At 35.2% G+C, this 20690-nt stretch overlaps 1 long non-coding RNA gene across 1 annotated transcript; it reads right to left on the minus strand.

Moving 5' to 3' along the window:
• Positions 1–5094: 5094 nt before the first annotated feature.
• LOC132624074 (uncharacterized) lies at positions 5095–19393 on the minus strand. The gene is made up of 5 exons (XR_009576520.1): positions 17984–19393; positions 17772–17876; positions 10082–10195; positions 7232–7345; positions 5095–5315 (listed from the first exon to the last, which is right to left on the minus strand). It is a non-coding gene; the product is annotated as an uncharacterized LOC132624074 (long non-coding RNA).
• Positions 19394–20690: the final 1297 nt, after the last annotated feature.

Consider the following 20690-nt stretch of genomic DNA (forward strand, 5'->3'; position numbering starts at 1 on the left):
AAGAAGGTGCCACCACAACTTAAGGGCAAGTTCTACAAAGTGGTGGTTAGATCGACTATGTTATATGGGGTGGAGTGTTGGCCAGTTAAGATCTCTCACGTTCAAAAGATGAAAGTTGCCGAGATGAGAATGTTGAGATGGATGTGTGGGCACACCAGGAGTGACAGGATTAGGAACGAGGCTATCCGAGACAAGGTGGGAGTGGCCTCGATGGAAGACAAGATGCGGAAAGCGAGACTGAGATGGTTTAGGCATGTGAAGAGGAGAGACACAGATGCCCCAGTGCGGATGTGTGAGAAGTTGGCCATGGATGGTTTCAGAAGAGGTAGGGGTAGGTCGAAGAAGTATTGGGGAGAGGTGATTAGACAAGACATGGCGCAGTTACAGCTTACCGAGGACATGACCTTAGATAGGAGGGTATGGAGGACTCAGATTAGGGTAGAAAACTAGTAGATAGTATCGTTTATCCTTTCATATTAGTAGTCGCATTATCGCGATATAAGCTCTTGTTCTTTGATTTCTGCTACTATCTGTTATTTCTTGTACTTTGATTATCTTATTTTATCTGTGATAGCTACTACCCCTTTGCAAACTGCTTCATCATAGCTTAATCGCTTTCGTTATTTTTATTTCCATATTGCTTTGAATTTCTTGGCCTTATCTGACCTCTTTTTATGCTTTCTATTGAGCCGAGGGTCTTTCGGAAACAGCCGTCCTACCTTGGTAGGAGTAAGGTCTGCGTACACTCTACCCTCTCTAAACCCCACGCTGTGGGATTTCACTGGGTTGTTGTTGTTGTTGTCCTTTTCTTATAACTTCTTGTGAAAATTAATAAATATAATTAAAGGCATAAAAGTCGATCAACATTTAGAGGATATTTTCATCGTTTAATAATTAGCAAAAATTATTCAAGCTTTTAATATATGTAGATAGATAGATGGATGGATGGATGGATAGGTAATATAATGTAGATATATAGATAGATTAATGGAGTGTTAACTTTTACTAATTCTTGACTGTGGACAGCTGTTGGTTTGCTACCTCCTTTGCTTGAGATACGTGATACTGTACCTTAATAGAAATTGTAATTCGTGTATAGGCTTTGTCGAAGATGAATTTACCAGTGGCATAAATTCCATTTTCTTGCTTGCTTTACTTTTTTCTTGTTGAGAATAGCTACTAAACTTTTCCTTCTCTTTTTACATGAATACACTCATGGAGTGATTGGAGTTTGTTCAATCATGAATACACTCATGGAGTGATTGTAAAAGATCATTACTCAATTTTAAAAGACTACGCTACAAACCGGACAAGCTTTTTCGTTCACAGAAGACATGACTCTTGAAAAATGTTATTACGAAAAACAATGCATGCCACTTTCAATTTATCTCACAATGCATTACTGAGTGACAATTAGGTTGTCTTTTAAATTTACCTTATCCAGTTTAAAAATAGACTAAACAAACGGGTAATTTAACTTCAGATATAAAGAGCTCCGCCACACCTATATATATATATATATATATATACGCGCTAGTACTTGAACACGTATGTCCCATGTAAATGAGTAAAAACTTTACCTTTAGAGACGATAGAGATATTATTAAAACATTTCTTGGTGTAATCCCTAAATGGAGTAACTGATTTAAGGCCTATGGAACGCCACAAGAAATTTTCCGAGACAATACCAAATAATCCACAACAAACATATTTTCGACAAGTACTACAATAGATAGAGCGTTGATCCAAAGAGGATCAAAGAGAAATCTGCAGATGAAGCATAAACTGATTGAATAAAAGATGATAATGTAAAGGTCTTGTTTACAGTCCTTGGAATTTTCCATATCAGCCTATAGACAGTCTATATCAGTCGAGAAACATTTACACTGCCACATTTAAACTTTTCGTATCTTAGAGTAATGGAATAACTAAAATTTTCTATTCGCTTATGTAACAAATTAGAACATGTTCGAAAAGAAAAAACAATATATAGGAATTCCTTCATGTAGATAACAACAAACATATAAATATACAACACAATGTAAAAACCTGAATCTATATATTGAGAAAGGCTACTCACTGTACTTTAAGTCTTAAAGTGTTACTGGGAGGACTTCAGAGCTTTCTGATTGACAAGAAAAGTTGCAGTACAACATAAATATTTATCGATGCAGAAGAGCTAATTAAGGATGATCTCAAAGTTGACTCATGACGAACCAACAAAACATAATAAAGTTAAAAAGAAACTGCATCTTTTATACTAAGTACTCCACTTGGGATCAAATCAATATCTCTTCAGTCTTCTAAAAGGGGATGAAGGCAGAAGGAAAAACTTTTCATATGTGGTAAATTTGAAGCTTTACTCTATTGTTTCTTCATGGTGAGGATTATGCATACCGTTGATGTATAAGTCCATTTATGTAAGATAATTACTATTAGTTTAATTTGATAACTGAAGAAAACCAAAAACATTCTGCAATGCAGGAAGTAAAAAGTCATAAGCTATGAGTTCTTCTTTCCTATTAGCAAATATTACTATCATTTAATAGGATTTCATTAAACTACATACCCCCTATTAACGTCTGAATTATTTTTAAGTCATACCGCGCGCGACTTGGTTTTGCACCGGAGAAGGTGGAGAGCCGTAAGAGATGATAGAATATATTCTTCTAATAACTATTTATTATAGGTGTTATTTAGCATTCAGTTGGGTTTCAGTCAATGAGAGACTCCCTTTTAATATTCATTATTACCCATAATTTAGCGGAGAAGTTGACAAGTTGTACAGTAGTAGTTTTACTTCCAAAAATCTGTTGCAATTTTACTTTTAGGTAAGGGATAGTTTGGTCGTTTAACTTTTGAAAGGTATTTTTGTAATCTAACTTTCAACTATAGGGCTTTCCACTTTTATTATAGGGAAAAAGGTCAAATTTACCTTCCAAGTATGGTTTATAGTTTAAATTTGTCATCCGTCAAAGTTTGGGATCAAATTTTCCCTTCCCATCAGGATACTTGATAAATTTGCCCTTATATGGATGGAAATCTGACTTGGACTTCATAACACAAAAAGTTAGCCACGTTGGATCCACATAGGCTCCACGTAGATTCCCAATCCCAATTCTCTTTTGGAAAAAAAAAGAGCGCCCCTACAACATTTGTTTTGTCATAGTGAAGGTTTCTTCATAAACTCTTCGGAGCATTTCTAAACAGAGAAACACATTTTTTCTCAGAATACATTCCTAAACGTATACCGAAAGTAAGATCAGAAAAGTTACGATCCTGCAAAAGTGATAACAAAACAACGAAATAAATTTGTGCAATTCAGCTTAGAAATCCATTTTCAGTTCTCTTCAACGAAAATTCATTTTCAGTTCTCTTGAATAGTTTTTTAGAGCTTCTGACAGGGAGGCGACAACAATGAGTTAAGTTAGCTCCATCGAAGTTCACCTAAGATAGATGTCATGTTCAAGAAAGTTTTGCTGGTTAGATAAATTTTATGTTTCTGCAGAGAACAACGAATCCTTGGTCGTATTAAAACATTTGTTGTTGATGCTGCAGAATTTTTCTTACATGTTATGCATTACGTGTGTACCTCGATGTGATTAAAACTCCGACTTTTCACATTACTACATGTGCCTTAGTGTCAGCAATAGTCTAAACAGGTTAAGAGAATTGGGATTGGGAAACGAGTTAAAAAGAGAATTGGGTTTGGGAGTCTACTTGGAGCCTATGTGGATCCGACGTGACTAATTTTTTTTTGTGTTGTGGAGTTCAAGTCAGACTTCCACTCATATAAGGGCAAATTTATCAAGTATCCTAATGAGGAGGACAAATTTGATCCCAAACTTTGACGGAGGGTAAATTTAAACTATAAGCCTTACCTGAAGGGCAAATTTGATCCCAAACTTTGACGGAGAGGGCAAACTTGATCTCAAACTTTGACAGAGGACAAATTTAAACTATAAACCATACTAAATTTGACCCCTTTTCCCTTTATTATACTAGAGACTAGAGATTCTCTTCATAAACTACAGTTAGCTTGTTCTCAAAACTTTACCAGTCAATTTCAACCATGAAAGGATCTCAATCCCTTGTCTTGACAGTATAACCTCCCGCACTCCTTCACCATCATCTATAAATCCCCAAAATAATCTGTCATATTAAACATTCTGAATGAAATTCTCTTCACAAAGTTATTTGTGTTCTTCCCCAATTTCATGGCAATGACCAGAGATGGATCTAGATGTAATTTGTGGGCTCATGGAAACTTAGTAGCTTTTGCTAAATTTTGTACATGTATTAAGAAATTTAATAAATATTTATAAATATTTGACTGTAAACCTAGTTATTATTATTGTACTTAAGATTGGGATAAAAATCCATAAACAACAAATCTTGGATCTGGAAGTCCGGTTTCCAAAGAACGGAGGAAGGAGCAAATATCTTGAAAAAGAAATAAGAAATAGAAGCACGAGCAAACTATTTGCTAACAAAAAATTAATAATAATTTCATCATGTAACTACTTCTCGATCTAGGACTTACCGAGGAAATCTGGTCAATGAATTGGTCTTTGTGAAAATACTGCAACATCTAATCAGTGTAAACCTTTTTATAAATCAGATAGTCAAAGTGTTCTTATTCACGTGTGATTAGTATGCCTTTACGACTTCGACAATAAGTAGGGCATTGCTAATTGATTAGTATAATAATTCTATGCAGATTCATATTTTACACGAATAGCTTTTTATTTACAAAGGACTTAGGACCCTATAGCTATTGGAATGCTTTTACATTTTGGTCCATTAATACTTTAGAGATATCTAATAAGTAAAGGATATAAAAGTCGTTCAGTATATCGGGTATAATTAGGTCTTCCAACATTTAGCGAAAATTATTGGTGCTTTTAATATATGTAGATTATAATAAAGATAATACATGCATATAACATCTTAGTATGAAAACCGGGTATAATTTAATCTTTCAACATTTAGTGAAAATTATTGGTGCTTTTAATATATGTAGATTATAATAAAGATAATACATGCATATAACATCTTAGTATGAAAACCCACGTCAGCGCAAAAACAAGATAGTAGGAGCATCAAACGTGCTTTAAAACTTCAAAGAGTTAATCCTAGAAGCAGTCTGGAAAAAAAGATATATACATACGGTACGCTAGCAAAAAACAAGAAAAGCAAGTTGTCAATGCTAACACAAAACAAGGACAATTTGATATAGAATGCGGAACCCATAAGCTTCAGCTATTGATAGCAGACACGGATGATGGGCACCGTCATGCTTCATCACGATGATCCTACAAGATGGGGCCAAAGAAAGAAATCCAAAAGGAGAAAGATAAGTGTGTTTAACTTTTATAGATCATAAACAGCAAACATCATTGAAAATATTAAGGTATCAGGAAGAAGCATTGGATAAAATATATTTAGATGATCCATCACAAAACTTACGTTCAAGGAAATGTCAACAGTAAAAATCAAATTAAAATCTTTCAAACATCTCAGCTCAATTCTTGAAGGAAATGACTACAATAAGTGATCCACAACATGTTTTATACCACCACACTAGAGGACACATGATAACTCATAGCTAGAGCCTAGAAGGATGGGTCAATTAATTATACATGTATTTAAGAGATGAGACGGCTGTTAAAGTAATGATGAAAAGTAAATTATCTGGAGAAAAAATAATAAGAGAAATTTAAAAAGTAGAAAAAGAGAGGAGAGAAAAGTCAGAAACTAAAATTACAGTAGATGTCGAGAAGGATTTCAGTTATCGCACAAGACATGATTTTTCAAGTCCACCAATGGTTTAACACGAGATGATCTCTTATTTTATTTTATTTTTGACAATGACAACATCACAAGATGATCCCTTATCTCCCTCACTCTATCATTGTAGGAGCTTAAATACTATCCAGACTCCTTAATCAGTAGGAATGGAATGATGAAATCAGTAGGACTGGAATGATGATTTTCATTTTCACATCGGGAAGTGAAGGATCAGTTAAGCCAATCATGCAAGAAAAATATGAAGAAATGTCAGAGCAGAAGATAAACAAAGAGAACAATATGTTTCTCACCGCTCCCAACACTGATGAGATGAAATCGAGAGGCTGACTAAACACACATGTTACAATCATAATGTGAACAACTTTAACATCATCGTAGAGCTGTGTCCTATAATCCTCCTTAACCTGACTGCTAATCAACTCTAGTCTTTTCAGATGATAAAACAACCTGGACTATTTATCGTTTAACATCATTTAATGCGACTAACATCCTAAAATCCTCCTCAACCGTACGTGGAGCTAAGAGCTAACCAACTAACATTGTGAGCTGTGCCTTTGATGAAACAAAATGAAATAGTCTAGTTGAATTGAATTAACCAAATTGAATAAAAAACCTAATATGAAGTATCGTGCAAGAATAATAAAGAACCAAATAGTGGTGAGACACTTACGGAGAAAGCAACTTTCCATCTTCTACTTATTAACAAAGCCAAACTAGTGGAAAAGCTTATCTAAGTAATCATCAAATGTTGGTTCTGAAAAATAAGCTTTTTTTGTTCTTTTTGGCGCAACAATAAATTTTTCACATGTTTTATGCCACCATATTAGAGGAAGCAAAATGGGTAAGTTAATTAATTGAAAAAGGAAAGTGATGAGCTGGCTACTTTCATAATACAGAAAAGTAAGACTAGTTAAACCTGAAGAAATTAAAATAAGTACAATTAAAATGAAGCAACATGGAGAAAAATCCAAAGCATAAATTACAATAGAAGCCAGAGGATTAAAAGTGACTTGGGCAACTAAACACACACTTAATTGGAGTGAGTTGTGTGACGCCCTTTAATTTGCACAGATTAATAATAGCCTAGTGGTGAACTGCATTTGCTAGAACAAATTGCACAAAAGAAATACAAAAGAAGAACCAAATGGTGTCATCAATTAACAGTATGCAATTATCGATAGAGCTTAGCTGTGTTTAGGGGTCTTTTACTGCATTTCGAACAGAGCAGTTCAAAATGAAAGGGAAAGGTTGATGTTTTTAAGAAAACATTGATCATAGTAGATGTTCATTGCACGATTGAAAGTGAAAGGTTCATTTTATTACTAAGTGAGAACATTATGAAATACAATAAAAAATATGATGGAAAATTATAAAAGTATATGAAAAATAAAAGTAGGAGATGGAGATTCTGCCAGCCTACCTCTTCTTTAGAACTGCTATCTTTCTCAGAACTAGAATCATCACTCAACTTATCTTTCTTCTTAGTCGCGACACCATTCTCACTTGAAGATGCAACAACCTTCTTAGGAGGAGCCTATATTTTGCAAAAGAAATAAAACTATATTGATATTGAGCTATTCTCGTTGAGAATAAAATATAGAAGGCTCGAGGAAAGAACCAACAAAAGAACATAAATAAGGTGTTTGTGAAAATATTTCCAAGACCATCTAGCAACCAAAAAAACAATCAAAAACAAATACAGTCCACTAAAGAAAAGGCATAACCAAGGGGTGGCATGGCAGGTTAATTCCATTATGCACATTCTTCAAACAATGTCTCTACATATACTTGCTGCTATAGATCCTATTAAAACTGTGTTGATGCTTATCGAGAAATATTTATTTGGTGAACTTCTTTCGGTATGGAAAGAAGGGAAAATGAAGTATCATTCGAGCTCATGGAAGAAACTTGCTTCTCCGAGAAAGAAGGTGGAGTGGGCTTTAGAAACCTGGAAGATGTTTGCAATATATATGCCATAAAAAGGTGGTGAAATTTTAGAACTACCTCTGGAGTAATTATTTAATGGTAATATACTGTCAAAGGGTTCATCTGGTCACCAAAGTTTGGCATTCTGGTCATTCACATTGTTGGAAGAAGTTGATGGACATTAAAAACGATAGAGAAACTAAGATTAACTTATTTACAGTAGAATGGATACCTCCAAGAGGCAACATTCTTAAAATTAATATGGTTGTAGTTATAGGAGCGGCAACAGAGTTCAGGGGCTGGTGGCATGCATTATTAGGAATATAATGATTATGGAATTTGCCTTTCCTATCAATCACGGCAGCAAGTAGCTTTTATTGGTATAAATTGGTGTTACAAATGGTTTTATTGATGCTATCCTTGAAAGTTACTCACTGTTGGTTAACATATTGAAAGGAATAGACTGTCCCAATGGAAACTCAAGAATCATATCATTGAAGCCAGTCAGGACGTGCGTTAAGGAGGAATACATGTAGAGCACTGTTTAAGAGAAGCAAACGATGCGGCAGATTATCAATGTTGAGTGCTTCATTACAGGAAAAAGAAGATTGTATTCAAGTTTGAGAATCTACCAAGAGAAGCAAAGGGTCCATACAAATTGAACAAGTATAATATGCCTGACTAAAGAAACACTAGTCAAAGAGATAGACTACATACTTAGAATAAGTAGGACAAATTTTATGAACTCAAATGTAAATGGAAGGAATCTATGCAAAATTATTGATTGCTTAGTTTATGTGTAAATAGGAGTCCTCCTATGCTTAGGAAATTTATCTTGTCCCGTCCAGTGCTATCAAAAGCGAAAAGCACAAAAAAAGCTCTAAGGTCAGCTGGGGCTTTAAGCGCAAAGCGCACATAAAGTGTGGTCTTTCAATGGTGCAAAAATACAAATATATATATGTTTAGTCCAAGACTAATAAATAATAAGAATGAAAAACAAACAACGGACGAAGAGATTGTAAAAACATTATGATAAAGTGAAATATTAATTATCTAGTGTCAAGTCTTCAAGAGAGGCTCATTGGCAAGGAAAAGTATGTCTTAGAGCCTTGATGGTGACACTGTAAGGCACATAAAGCAAGGCTAAGCGCTAAACATGTTTTCAGCCTCGCTTCAGGGATTAAGTGCGTTTTAAACGCGCCTTTGACAACAGTGGTCCCGTCACCACTCCTAACACCGATGAGATGAAATCAAGAGGCTAACTTAACACACAGGCTACAATCATAATCTGGACTACTTTAACATCATCTTAGAGCAGTATCCTATAGTCCTCCTTATCCCTACTGCTGACTGCTAATCAGCTCTCTTTTTAGATGATAAAACAGCCTGGACTATTTATCGTTTAACATCATTTAATGCGACTGAAATCCTGAATCCTCCTTAACCGTATGTGCAGCTAAGAGCTAACCAACTAACATTGTACGCTGTGTCTTTGATCTAACAAAATGAAAGTGTAGTTGAATTGAATTAACCAAATTGAATAAAAAAACCTAACAAGTATGATGCATGGTGCTAGAATAATAAAGAACCAAATAGTGGTGAGACACTTACGGAGAAAGCAATTTTCCATGCTTCTACTTATTAACAGAGCCAAACTAGTGGAAAAGCTTATTTGAGTAATCATCAAATATTAGTTCTGAAAAACAAGCTTTTTAGCTTCTCTAAGTGTTCTTTTCGGCGCAAAAAAAAAAAAAAAAAAAAATTCCACATATTTCATGCCACCATATTAGAGGAAGCAAAATGGCCAAGTTAACTAATTAAAAAAGGAAAGAGATGAGCTGGCTATTGCAATAATACAGAAAAGTAAGACTTGTTAAACCTGAAAAATTATAATAAGGATTAAAAAGAAGCAACAAGGAGAAAAATCCAAAGCAGAACTTGGGCAACTAAACACATAATTAATTGGAGTGAATCATACGACCCATTTGCACAGATTAATAATAGCCTAGTGGTGAACTGCATTTGCTAAAACTAATTGCAAAAAAGTAATACAAGAGAAGAACCAAATGGTGTCATCAATTAACAGTATGCAATTATCGATAGAGCTTAGCTGCGTTTAGGGGTCTTTTACTGCATTTTGAATAGAGCAGTTTAAAATGGAAGGGAAAGGTTGATGTTTTTTCTAAGAAAACATTGATCATAGTACATTTTCATTTCACAAATGAAAGGGAAAGGTTCATTTTATAGCCGAGTGAGAACATTATGAAATCCAATTAAAATAAAATGATGAAGAATTATCAAAGTAAATTAATAAAAGTAGGAGATGGAGATTCTGCCAGTCTACCTCTTCTTCAGAACTGCTATCTTTCTCAGAACTAGAGTCATCACTCGAATCATCTTTCTTCTTAGAACCGACACCATTCTTACTTGAAGATGCAACAATCTTCTTAGGAGGAGCCTATATTTTGCAAAAGAAAGAAAACGATATTGATATTGTGCTATTCTCGTTGAGAATAAAATATAGAAGGCTCGAGGAAAGAACCAACAAAAGAACATAAATAAGGTGTTTGTGAAAATATTTCCAAGACCATCTAGCAACCAAAAAAACAATCATAAACAAATGCAGTCCACTAAAGAAAAGGTAGCCAAGGGGTGGCAAGGCAGGTTGATTCCATTATGCACATTCTTCAAACAATGTCTCTACATATACTTGCTGCTATAGATACTATTAAAACTGTGTTGACGCTTATCGAGAAATATTTGGTGAAAATGAAGTATCATTTGAGCCAATGGAAGAAATTTGCTCCTCCGTGAAAGAAGGCGGAGTGGGCTTTAGAAACCTGGAAGGTGTTTGCAATATATATATATATATATATATGCCATAAAAAGGTGGTGAACTTTTAGAACTACCTCTGGAGTAATTTTTTATGGTAATATACTGTCAAAGGGCTCATCTGGTCACTAAAGTTTGGCATTCTGGTCATTCACATTGTTGGAAGAAGTTGATGGGCAAGAAAAATGATAGAGAAACTAAAATTAACTTATTTACAGTTAAAGGGATACCTCCAAGAGGCAACATTCTTAAAATTAATACGGTTGTAGTTATACGAGCAGCAACAGAGTTGCAGGGGCTGGTGCCATGCATTATTAGGAATATAATGATTATGGAATTTGCCTTTCCTATCAATCATGGCAGTAAGTAGCTTTTATTGGTATAAATGGGCGTGTTACAAATGGTTTTATTGATGCTATCCTTGAATGTTACTTACTGTTGCTGGTTAACATATTCAAAGGAATAGATTGCCCCAATGGAAACTCAAGAATCTTATCATTGAAGCCAATCAGGACGTGATGAAAGAAGAATACTTATTGAGCACTGTTTTAAAGAAGCAAAAGATCGATGAGGCAGAAACATTATTCATGTTGGCGCTTCATTACAGGAAAAAGAAGATTATATTCAAGTTTAAGAATCTACCAAGAGAAGCAAAGGGTCCATACAAATTTAACAAGTATAATATGCCTGACTTAAGAATCACAAGTTAAAGAGAGAGACTACATAATTAGAATACGTAGGACAAATTTTGTGAACTCAAATGTAAACACAAGGAGTCTATCCAAAATTATTGCTTCCTTAGTTTGTGTATAAATAGGAGGAGTCCACCTATGCTTAGGAAATTCATTTTGTCCGTACTATTACTCCCCATTTATTACCAAAGATATCTTCCCAAAGGAGGTTAAGGTCTAGTCCCCCTCCTATGAACTATATTTTTTTGTTCATTAATATACACAGTAGGGCAGTGGCAGATCTACGGTGCTAGTTACGAGTTCACATGAACCAAATGGCTTTTGTCCATATATATGTATATATATATATATATATATATATATATATATATATATGAACCAAGTTATTATTCTAGTATTAACTTGAGAATTGATGTAAGAACTCATAAACTTCAATCCTAGATCCGCCTCTGGGGTAGGGGTCAGGGCAAAACCCTGCCACCACAATCGGATTTAATTTGAAAAAAAAAAAAAAAAATTAGAAGAGATAGAGCTTCCTATGTAATCATTAACTTTTGTCCAGAAAGATGCAGAAGGTGTTTTAATAATTAAAGCTTCTCTTTTAGTTGGTCCGATGATAAGTGTTCCACTGCATGCTCTAGATCCTCAGTAAAAAGAAAAAATGCCCATTTGACAATGGGAGATAAGAATCACACATTAGAGGACGGTTGACAACAGACAGGATAAAATTAACATATTACTAATAAAAAAGCACGAGACTCAGTGCTTGAACAGGAAAACAGAAAAGCACGCATTCATTTGAAGGTGGAATTGGCTACTTGAAAGCCTCAAAAACGATTTCTAACTCCTAACAGGGTGAAATGTAAGCATATTTTCCCTGTATGATGAGGCATGAGACTCAATTTTCAGGTTATTTTGTGGGCTGATTCATGGAATTACAGATTTTTCGTTCTCTTGTACTACATTAGGAAACCAATTTATTTCATTACTGACCTCAACATACAAATTCACAAACGAGAAGTATAGTATATATGTACACACATATCAAAAAGAAAATTAAAGGGCAGCCCGGTGCACAAAGCATCCCGCGTTAGCAGGGTCCGGGAAGGGCTGCTTTGAAAAGGCATATGTGACAAGCCCTTTTGACTTTTGTGTCGTAGTTGAAGAACATATACAAATGTTGAATCCTAATTTTAAGTTTTATCGAACACTCATAATAGTTGCTTATTGTATACAGACTGTACGCTTGCTTTGAGAACTCTAATTTATTCAAAGTAGCAATGCCGGCAGCACGACTCGGCCATTTAAGGCCAAGAGTGCATCACCGGCAGAAGAGATGAGATGACCGATGCACACCTAGGGTGGACTGGCCGGCACATCCCAAAAGTCTAGATACGAGTTTTTAACTACAACAACATAAATGAACTGGATAAGATATGTACAGTATCTGGTCAATCTGATTTGGGTTGCTCGACTAATGCTAAACTCATGTAGCCTAGGAGTATGTGAAGATTTTTAGCAAGAAGAAAGGGCTTCTTGTATTTCTAAAATGAATATACAATCCATAAGAATGGGTACTTATACATGGGTTCTAAGACTAAATAAGGAAAGACAATATTACACAATTAATTCCTAATCATTTACATCAATACAATATATTCCTAAAATTAAGCTATCAATCTTAATCATCAATATCAAATTAACATCTCAATCTTAATCATTAATACCAAATCAACACTCCCCCTCAAGTTGGTGCAAAGATGTCGCACATGCCCAACTTGCAAACCAGTGTATGAAAAGTCCGTTTGTTGAGGCCTTTAGTAAACACATCAGCTAGTTGTTTTTCTGATGACACGTGGAATAAACTCAAGACACCACCCGTGACTTTTTCTTTGATGAAGTGTCGATCAATTTCAACGTGCTTTGTTCGGTCATGCTGGACTGGATTTCGAGCTATACTGATTGCAGCCTTGTTGTCACAATACAAGGAAAGTTTCCTTTTTTCAGACAATCTCAATTCTTCTAGTAACTTTTGTAAACACAAAAGTTCGCAAACACCCTGGGCCAAAGCTCTATATTCTGCCTCCGCACTTGATCTAGCAACTACACTTTGCTTCTTGCTTCTCCAAGTGACCAAGTTTCCTCCTACGAGTGTACAGTAACCGGATGTAGACCTTCTCATCTAAAGATCCAGCCCAATCTGCATCGGTAAAGGCTTCTATTTGGAGGTGACCATGTCTGGAGTAAAGTAGACCTTTTCCTGGAGCAGACTTCAGATACCGCAAAATGTGAAAGACAGCTTGCATATGAGGATCTCGAGGATCATGCATAAACTGACTCACTAGGCTGACTGAATAGGCTATGTCTGGTCTAGTGTGAGAGAGATAAATGAGTCTTTCAACCAGCCTCTGATATCTCTCTTTATCAACTGACTTTCCAACTCCGCTTTGTAGTTTGTGATTGCTTTCAATGGGTGATTCTGCTGGTTTGCAACCTGTCATACCTGTTTCTTTCAAGAGATCCAGAATATACTTTCTTTGAGAAATAAAGATTCCTCTTTTTGATCTAGCAACTTCAATTCCCAAGAAGTACTGCAATTTTCCTAGATCCTTGATCTCAAATTCCTGTGCCAACAACTTCTTCAATCGGGTCATCTCCTCTTTGTCATCTCCTGTCATTACTATGTCATCAACATAAACTATGAAAAGAGTGATTTTACCCTTTAAATGTCGTATAAAGAGGGTGTGATCCGCATTGCTTTGTTGGTAACCAAATGAGATCATTGCTTTATAGAATCTGTCAAACCAAGCTCTAGGAGATTGCTTCAATCCGTACAAGGCTTTTTTCAGTCTGCATACCTTTCCTTGACTTTGTTCAGTACCAAAACCAGGAGGAATCTCCATGTACACCTCTTCTTCTAAGTCTCCATGAAGAAATGCATTCTTCACATCAAACTGTTGCAAGTCCCAGTCAAGATTAGCTGCACAAGATAGAAGAATTCTAATAGTATTCATTTTTGCAACAGGAGCAAATGTCTCTTGATAATCCACTCCAAAAGTCTGAGTGAATCCTTTAGCCACCAATCTTGCTTTGAACCTTTCAATGGAACCATCAGCTTTATGTTTTACAGTGAAGACCCATTTGCAACCAACCAACTTCTTGTCTGGTGGTGATGCGACAAGTTCCCAAGTCTCATTCTTTGATAAGGCCTTCATTTCTTCCATCATAGCTTGCTTCCACTTAGAATCTGCAAAAGCTTCCCTCCAATTCTGGGGAATAGACACAGAAGAAATAGACAAGGCAAAGGCTCTATAGCAGGGCGATAAAGAATTATAGGAAACGAAGTTAGATAAAGGGTGTTTAGTGCAAGATCTGACTCCTTTCCTGTGAGAAATAGGCAAATCTAACTCATTAGGAAGTATAGACAACTCACCAGAAGAAGAAGGTTCGGCTTCGGCAGGTTGCATGATGACTTCTTCTGCTCTATTTCTCCTTGAGTAAGTTATCAAATCAGGCCTATCCAAACGCCCAACAGTCTCCCCCTGAATTCTTTCTCTAATTTTACTTTCTCTTATGGCAGTAGTTTCAATAGTCTCCCCCTGAATTCTTTCTCCAATTTCACTTTCCCTTGTGGCAGTAGTTTCAACAATAGAACTAGGAAAAACCATCTCTTCTTCCTTATAATTCTCCCCCTGAAGAGGTGATGGTGTAATACTGAAATAGGGCTCAGATTCCCGAAAGGTAACATCCATACTGACAAAGAATCTCCTAGAAGGAGGGTGATAATATTTGTACCCTTTCTGTGTTGGAGAATACCCAATAAAGACACATTTAAGAGCTCTAGGTTCAAGTTTCCCAGAGTTCCTAACGTGAACAAAGCAAACACACCCAAATATCTTTGGAGGAACAATATAGTCATTTTTACCCTTTAAAGCTTCTAAAGGACTCCGAAAATTAAGAGTTTTAAGTGGCATTCTATTGATGAGGTAGGCAGCTACTAGAATGGCATCCCCCCAGTAAGGCTTCGGCATATTCATGGTAAACAAAAGGGATCTTGCTACTTCTAACAAATGCCTATTTTTTCTTTCAGCAACCCCATTTTGTGCACTAGTATAAGGACAACTAGTTTGATGGATTATCCCAAAAGACTCCAAGTAAGCTCCAAAAGTTTTATCCATGTATTCTGTGCCATTGTCAGTTCGAAATATCTTTATCTTAGCCTCAAACTGAGTACAAATCATCTTATGAAATGACTTAAAACAGGAGAAAACTTCACTTTTGGCTTTTAACAGATATACCCATGTCATTCTAGTACAACAATCGATAAAAGTAACAAACCATCGACTACCAGATAAAGAAAGTGTTTGAGTAGGACCCCAGACATCAGAATGAATAGTCGAAAAGGGAATTGTGCTTTTGTTGTCACTCAGAGGATAAGAGTTTTTAGTGTGCTTGGCATATTCACATGCATCACAAGACAAAGATTCAAACTTAGTTCTAGAAAATAAACCAGGGTATAATTTTTTTAAAGCAAAAAAAGATGGGTGTCCCAACCGTCTATGCCACTGTATTATTTCTCGGTTGACATCCTTATTTCCTACAAAAAAGGTCTGACCAGAGTCTCGAGTTCCATCAATCAAATATAAGTCATCATGCAATCTACCACTGCCAATCTTTTTCCCTGTATGAAGGTTTTCAAAAACACAATAATCAGGAAAGAATCTGACACTACAGTTTAGTTCTTTGGTGATAGCGCTAACAGATAATAGGTTAATAGGAAAATCAGGCACATGAAGAATGGATGATAAGGTAATATCAGGAGTACAAAAGATTGAACCTGTTCCAGAGACAGGGGCTAGGGAGCCATTGACTATTCTGACATAATCCCCTTTGGGACTAGGAGAATAATTTTGAAGGCCTTTAGAAGAGCCTGTCATGTGTCTATTTGCACCAGAATCAATAATCCAACAATTAAGCTGAGCATAAAAGCAATACCTGACTGCACATAATTGGGGCTAGCAACACTAGAAGAGTCAAGTTTGTTCAGAAGACGGCGAAGATGTTGAACTTCATCTTGAGACAAAGTCTCTCCAGAAGTAGTGTCACCCATATTATCTGGATGGGAAGGGTTAGAATAGGCCTACGACCCGAGAACTGGAAAAAAAAAATCTAGAAAAAAATCGCCGGAAAGTTGACTGCCACGCCGGAATCCTAATTCCGGTGATCGGAAAAAATCAAAACTGATAGGGATAGGCTCAGAATGTTCCAGCAACCCCAACAGAGAAAAATAATCCATAAACGAACTGAACGGGAGGAGTTTTTTGTGCGGACAGCCACAAAGAGAGAGAAAAACTCGACCTCTTTGATAAAACACGGAACCCTAGTGCTGCGAGGGAGAAAACTCACCTCAAAAAGGCAACAATGGCTCTGATACCATGAAGATTTTTAGCAAGAAGAAAGGGCTTCTTGTATTTCTAAAATGAATATACAATCCATAAGAATGGGTACTTATACATGAGTTCTAAGACTAAATAAGGAAAGACAATATTACACAATCAATTCCTTATCATTTACATCAATACAATATATTCCTAAAATTAAGCTATCAATCTTAATCATCAATATCAAATCAACATCTCAATCTTAATCATTAATACCAAATCAACAGTATGCAATATTAACTTCATCCTTATTAGTTGTATTCCACATCTGTGTTTAGCAGTTTAGTTATATCTTCTTATCCTAAACGTGAAGTCTTCAGCACAGCAAATCCCAGACACCTGACAACCATGTCCAGCATGGCAACATCCATATATAGGTCCAAGTAACATAGGATTATCAAGCAAATATTTTCATTCTAGAAAGTATTCCCAAAGACTCTAGTCGTGACAACCGAATATCTTCGATGGGAAAATAGTACTTTGTGGCAGTTAGGAACTTTCACTGAATAAAGCACAATAAAACCAGCTACAAGGATAGTCTAAAGTTTGGCGGTCCCTCCATGGCTCCTCTTTTCCCGAGAATCCATACATCCCTTAACCGACATTCATGGGCATAATAAAATATAGAACTGATAGTTGCCTGTTTTTGAGCAAATTCAGGTTATATTCCTACCTAACGGAAAGCAAACAAGTTAAATATATTAAGCTTTAAGCATAAGGGAACAATCACTAGATACTTTGAATACTATCGATCAGATCCATATGATTTACTAAGTAGTTTAAATAATTTGCTCTGCATGTGAGAATACAAAAACGAAATTTTAGCATAAGACAAGACTGCCCAAACAATTTGCTTTTAGAGTAGTTATCGTGTTGAAAATCAAAGACCTGAATTTAGAAAGCAAAGAAACTTTCAGTAAATCGCTCTCTCAAGAAGATTCAAAATGTCTACATAAGATTCTTATAAAGCAAGAAATTGATCCACAAAAGAAACCTTTAAAACGACATTATACTTATTAATCTGAATATCTTGTGAGACATAATCAGGGCAGATAATAAAAATGTTACCTTACTGAAACTATTATAAGCATTTAAAAGTTGTTGTGTGAGATCTAGCTTCGCTTCCAGGTAGGCCCTTATTATTTCTTGTTCCAGTAGCTCTGGAGAATCTCGCTGACATGCAATTCAACACACAAAGATCAGGCAACTCGTTTTTTTGCTGCTCAGGAAAAAGATGACCAGAAATGGTAGGGGAAAACAAAAAATAAACATGCTTATACCAACTCTGGCGAATTCGCTTTCTCCAGCACCAATGCCTCAAACTTTATCCTTAAATTCAAACTATCTAACTAAAGATCAAACTTTTTCATATCAACTTCCTTTTGATATCCGCGCAAACATGCCTGTGAATTTATAACAAGTTCCATATCTTTCGATAGTCGCTCGAACAAAGCTTCCAAGGCTTGCCCATTCAGTCCTTTTTCCGGGATAATGATATGTTGTCTAGACCCCTGTCCCAGCGGCCCGATTTTTGGAAGGTTCTGCTTCTCCCACTGCCCATTAACCAGTACATTCTGTTGCTCCCGCTGCCCCGTTCCAGATGAGTTAGGCAGTTCTAGCTGCCTGGTTCCAGATGAATTAGGCTGTTCCGGCTGCCCGGTTCCAGATGATGACTTGGAATTAACCGGCCAAATTTTCTCACATAACTGGAACAATACCTCTTCATGCACGGTTTTATAACCATTTCCAGTCTCAACACTCTTTTCATATTTTTTCTTCAGTAGTCGTACTTTTTTCCTTAATCGAACCCGAGTAGCCTTAAGAACAAGTGATTTAAGCACAAGAGGATGAAATTCCAACATATTTTGTGCGGCATCACGGCCTGTTTATTTCTTGAACTTAATCATATCTTTGAGTACCGTAATTTCATCTTTATCACTCCACACTTTTGAAAAAGGGGGAGGCTTCTTTGTTTTGACCTCTTCGGAGAAGGCAGTTCACTTTGCTCGGATAGAGTTTCATTGTAAAGTAACATTGTGCTTTTGTCCTCTTCCTCTCTAATCGACTCTTTTTCTTCAACATCCTTGTTTTTTCTTTTTTTGGATTTTTTCTTTCCATCCCGAGAAAACAATAACCTCTTACTTTTCTCTTCTTCATCATCTGATGGAGTTTCATTATAGAGAGATCTTGCGGCATTATACTCTTTCTCTTTTTCTTCAACTTTCCCTTCTTCATCATCGGATGAAGTTTCATTATAGAGAAATCTTGCGGCATTATACTCTTTCTCTTTTTCTTCAATCTCCTTGTTCTTTCTTTTCTTGGGTTTTTTTCTTTCTGTCCGTTCCAGTCCGCCTGTGTTCGTCATATCTTAACTTCAACACAAACTCTTCCTTCACACGGGAATTAGAATTTCCCGAGCCTGAGCTTGCATTTTCTGTCATTGTTTAGTTAGAGAGAAAGAGAAAAAAGGAAGGGAAATAAAAGGAGATGATGATTTGAACGGATGAAGAAAGGAAGTTGCGTGAACTTTGAGCCCGTTTGGATTATAAGTTGCTTATAAACTTTTTTTTTTTTTTTTTTTTTTTAGCTTTTTTGAGTGTTTGATTGTTCAGCTTAAAGTCATTTTGTGCTTAAAATAAATTTAAAAAAAATAATTTGGCCTGTTTGATTTAACTTATCTAAAGCAGCTTATAAGTTGCAAAACAGCTTATAAGCCAAAAAAAAAATTAAACTACCCCAATTTATCTTTTTTTAGCTTATAAGCTGCTTAAAATAAGCTCATCCAAACAGGCTCTTTGTTGTTAAAGGGTCTCTATTCAGAACTTTGGTGTTGAAGACGAATATAAGAATAATATATTTACTTATATTCTGTACTCATAATGATTAACTCTCTTCGGGCAGTCCGCAAAGCTTTAATCCAAGTTTTATTTAATTTTTATCTTAAAAAAAAAATCAAGTTATTAAAATCAATTCAGTTTCTAAAGCTCTTAGGGTCGTTTGGTAGCTGGTTAAGAGATCACTTATTTATGTATTATTCTCTATATAACTAATATAATGTTTGATAGTTAGGAAAGAGATACTTTATTCATGTATTAATTTCTGCATATTTATATAGCGTTTGGTAGCTAGTTAAGAAGTAAGTTATTCATGTATAAAATTAGTACGACATTTGGTTTGCAATTTAGAAACCCACATAACTGATACATGTATAAGTTATGAGAGAATCTATGTATTATTCTTTTGTGAGGTAGAAGATGAAACTACCAATACATGAATAAAAAGTTGAAATGACAATATTACCCTCATCAGTTCCCACTTAAATACTTTCCTTTTCGAAACAAATATTTTTATATAATTTCAATATAATATTTTGTAAAAACATACATAATATTTTAATTCTAATTGCAAACAAATATTTTAATTTTAAAAGTATATAATATTTATCAACTTTTAATATAACAAACTAACATTCAAAGAAATAATTTATGCATAACTCAACAATGCATAACTAATTCTCGCATAACTAAACCCTGCATAACTAATACCTACATTACTCATACCCGCATAATCCTAACTAGCTACCAAACGACCCCTAACAATTAGCATTCGTATGATTATTTATCTGTCATAGAAATTAATTAGTCAACATCAAAAAACATAAACTGAATAATATTAATGAGTAAGTATTAAAAGGGATTAATTTCTTGGGGTTAATCCAAGTAATTCTCAAAGGCACAAAAAGTTATTTAAGTCAAATTTGTCATTTTAAATTTACTTGTTCACTGTACTAAAAATAGTTGTCCGATTTTACTAGTCCATTTTAGAAAATTAAGAGATAATTTACCACTTATCCTTATTTTATCCTTAGTATTAATAAGTTAATATTTTCAATTTCTTTTTCCAACACTTTGGAATTATACTAGTCAAACATGGCTTAATATGAAAATTTTGGCTCCAAAACTAACTTTTTATGGGGAATATGGGAAT

The sequence above is a fragment of the Lycium barbarum genome, chromosome 12 (genome assembly GCF_019175385.1).
Source record: "Lycium barbarum isolate Lr01 chromosome 12, ASM1917538v2, whole genome shotgun sequence".
Classification (NCBI taxonomy): domain Eukaryota; kingdom Viridiplantae; phylum Streptophyta; class Magnoliopsida; order Solanales; family Solanaceae; genus Lycium; species Lycium barbarum.